The sequence below is a fragment of the Sinocyclocheilus rhinocerous genome, unplaced genomic scaffold, assembly GCF_001515625.1.
Source record: "Sinocyclocheilus rhinocerous isolate Xijiao unplaced genomic scaffold, SAMN03320098_v1.1 scaffold1683, whole genome shotgun sequence".
Taxonomy (NCBI): domain Eukaryota; kingdom Metazoa; phylum Chordata; class Actinopteri; order Cypriniformes; family Cyprinidae; genus Sinocyclocheilus; species Sinocyclocheilus rhinocerous.
The window spans coordinates 66,482-70,495 of NW_015656581.1; the positions used below are offsets into that span (position 1 = coordinate 66,482).

General features: G+C 38.9%; 1 protein-coding gene across 1 annotated transcript in view; it reads left to right on the plus strand.

The window, feature by feature from the left end:
• The window catches only part of LOC107720170 (protein PTHB1-like), a 90,060-nt gene that overhangs the window by 60,393 nt on the left and 25,653 nt on the right, over window positions 1-4,014 (plus strand). The window lies entirely within an intron of this gene.

Sequence of the window (4,014 nt, forward strand, 5' to 3'; positions counted from 1 at the left end):
AAAAAAAAAATTCTGAAAGTGAATCAACCGATATTGTTACACTGTGACATTATTATTATAGTTGTGGTGTGGACATCCCTATTGTATTAGAATTAGTCCTTGGTGTGAACAGGTGTTAATTTGTGGATGGAAGTCTGTATACACAGCCACAAATGCAGTGGTCCCATAGGGGGCGATAGAGTTACCGTCAAATGTCTGTACGTTTACACCATATTTGTTGTTATTCAGGTTGCTAGCTATAACTGGCTGAGCAGTGTGACGATATATATCACATCAACAATAGAAAGTGCCTATTAATAGAGAGTTTGCATTAGTTTGTGTAAAACATGGTATGTAAATATAGTCGCAATGCCTGAATAAGAAAATAAAGTGCGGGACGTAACATAGTTCTTAAACCGGGGGAAAAAATGATGCGGTACTCGCACTTTCTAATGCACACCTGAAGTGCACGTACATAAGCTGCCTTTATACAATTTTGGCCATATCACACACCCCTATTTAACTTTAAATGACTAAGCAAGAAACTGCTCTGATATTACAGTAATTGACTAGACTGAATAAGCTGATAATAGAAGAAGACAGTTGTGCTAATAATTGTAATAGCACCCCTTGTGGCAAGGCTGAGAATGTAGAGCACACTTTTGAATTGTGTTCTGACAAATTTACAAATGCAACAATGTGTGAAATCAAGTTTACATAGCTACATGTGATTGCACTCTGACAAAGAATATTCTAGCCATGCATAATGTGTGTAAAATGTTTATTAAGAATTTAGCAGTCTACAAAAAGTCAGGCCTAGTTCAGGCTGTCTTCAGAATACTGTGCTTTCCTTTAAAGGTTCCACACCACACACACACAGATGCTTTGCATCTCAGGTGTTTGCCTAAAGGCAGGCAGTCTCAGCAGGGGAGATACTGATAATACATACAGGTGCATTCTCATTTGTGTTTCATTCTGCAAGTAAGCGTTTGTTTGTTAGCTATTAATTGCATTGATTCAGAGGTGGACAGGACTTTTACTCCATATTTTTCTAGTATTTATACTCTTTTCATGTTGGGGAGCTTTTACATCATTACATTTTATAGCATACTTTTTACTGCACTGCAAGCTACAAAATAAACAATAATGATATATGACCAATTCCTAAAATGGACTTATTATTATTTGTTTTTGAATCAGACTGATCTTGTCCCAGCAGTTCTCGAGTAAACAACTCACTGCTGTTGATGCCTTTGGCGCAGATTTTAGCCATGAGTAAATCTGAATTTCAGACTCGTCTCAAATGAGCCAGAAACTAAATGAACAGCATTACATGAGCAGGAGCATGATATGGCTCTATATCAGCATATATTCCATGTGTTCATGTGTGAAAATGTGTGGTATTTATATTATTATTATTTTTAGGGCTAAAGCGTTGTGTAAAAATGCATAAAATAGACATAATGGATAACAAAACAACATGTTTGTGTGGATTTTTTTTTTAATGCAAATGTCTGTCAGGGTGAGTGAAAAAAGAAGGCTCAGCAGCAGATATATAGTAATACTGTGACAGCATATGCCATTGAATACCTCCTTAGGTCTGTGTTCTATATACTTAATTTACTTAAACCTTAATTTTATTTTTAGATTGTTATGCTTTATTTTGATATTCCACTTTAGACATTCTACTAACTATAAGTAACTTTGCAACTACGTCAACTAACTCTCATTGGAGTAGAATAATAAGTCTAACATAGTAGAATAAGTTGGCATGTACTTGCAAAGTTACTTAGATGTAAGTAAGTAAGTAGAATGTCTGTTGGGGGACCATCAAAATAAAGTATTAGCAGATATTCAGCAGACAATCTACTCTAATGACTGGTTTCAGAGTTACTTATAGGTAGTAGAATATCTACAGTGGACTAGCAAAATAAAGTGTTACCTAGATTGCTTTGTTTACATATCCTATATGCTTGTGCTGTTTGTGATTGTGCTGCACTGTCTTTGATTATGTGACACAAGCATTTCTATGTGTATGTAAGGACAAATAAATGACTGGACCTGACTTCGTTTGATAAGGGCTTTATTGACACCAACAAGTTAACTCAGGAAGAAAATCCAAAATTAGAAGTGAAAACATTCCAGGAGAGTTCAGCAGGCAGATGCAGACATAACCAGACAGGGTCAAGGTAGGATTGTGGTCAGGCAGAGCGGAGATCGGAGGCACACAAATGATGATCTGAGTAGGTGGGAAAGGCAGGAAGCAGAGTCAGGGCAGGTAAAGGTCAGGGACCAGTATAGCTGGCAGACAAGGCAACCAAACCCAGGCGAGGACAGGCTATATCGTGGTCAGTGGTGGACAGTGTTTGGTAGCTGGTAGGGATGGAGGACCAGGCGGACTGAATCAGAAAGGAGCTGACTTGAAGCCCAGTTGAGTCGGCAAAGTAAAAGGAATTGGCAGAAACCAGAAAACCGACAAGAACCAGAATACTGATTGTCAGGAATCAACAGGGGAATAGGGTGAAAAGGTGTAAGCACAAAGGCAAACAGCAATCTGGCACAAGACAGAAGGGCAATAAGTAGAGAGCAAACCAATCAAGTGAGAGGAAGAGCAGGTGTTGCAGATTGTGCTGATAAGCTGCTGCCTTTAAAGTCGGCACGAAATGAAAATTCAGTGCATTTTTATTAAGTTTATTTTACTCTCACATATTAGCTCAGTGTAAAATGCATACTCTTGACTTAGCGTTCAGTAGGACCACCTGTAGCCTTTGGCACACAGTCGGTCATGACAGCTGCTTGGGATTTTGGTTTTATTCACCATTAAGCAAGACTCTGGTTTGGGTCGAAGCAGTTAGCAGAACGCTTGAGTGCCTGCCAGATTTTCAGTCCTCTTACAGGAGGTGCTGGGAAAGCAGAGCTGGCATTTATTCACCTCAATTTCTTCAGTGGAGTCTGTATACGGTCACTTTCACATTTTGTCTCTGGAAGTGCACTTACATCTGGCAACGTGCCAGTAACAATTTATTACTATGTTGTCAGGGTGACTGGGAAAATGACTTTTTACATGCATTGTTTGTGGGAGTTACTGTGGATAATAGTGAACAACATCTAGTGCACTGTGAGACAGGTGGATGCTTCCATTTCTGTATTTCAGTTGATAACATTGGTAATTGTCAATTTTCCAGCCTGCACAATTTATTTTACCTTCTGTATACACCTAAGCCAGTAAAAACCAGTGAATCTGGCCTGAGCGGCTGATGTTCAGCCTGTCAGATCTTTAAATGTTGCTGTTTCTCAAGTTCTCCAAGTGTCTGAAGTGGACATTAGTCAATGAGAAAACGCCAGGAAATGAAAACACACGCTTTATTATTCAGAGAGCTAATGTTGGCTTTTGCATGTGCACTTAAAGAGGTGAAGCTTGTGCTTCTCAAACATTTCATTATGACGTTGCTCCAAGAGTGTTATTTAAAATGTGTGGTATACGACCTTGAGACTAATACAGTTTATTTAGGAGTCATTGAACTAAGAATAAAACTTAAAGGGGTCATATGATGCGATTTCAAGTTTTCCTTTCTCTTTGGAGTGTTACAAGCTGATTGTGCATAGATAAGATCCCTGAAGTTGCAAAGACTAAAGTCTCAAAACCAAAGAGATATACTTTATCAAAGTTAAGACTCTGCCACGCCCCCCTAAAACGGCTCATTCTAACACGCCCCCACATATCTACCTCACCATGTGGAAATATTTGCATAATGCGCCCAAATGATCACGCAAAGAAAGAAGGCGTGGTTTCACTAACCACAATTAGTGTTGAAGCAGCATGTCAGGGAGACGCTGTGTGTTTCAGTGCGAAAGCAAAAGCACTTTATTTGGATCACTTACAACAGAACAGCAATGCATTTTATGGACGACCGTTTCGTGAACCTAGGAGAGGAGGTAATTCTGACTTTGCTATAACAATCTGGCACTTCTGAATCAGCTACTGTAAGTATGTTTTGCTATTAGTTTAAGTATTTGCTATTGACAGTTCAAATG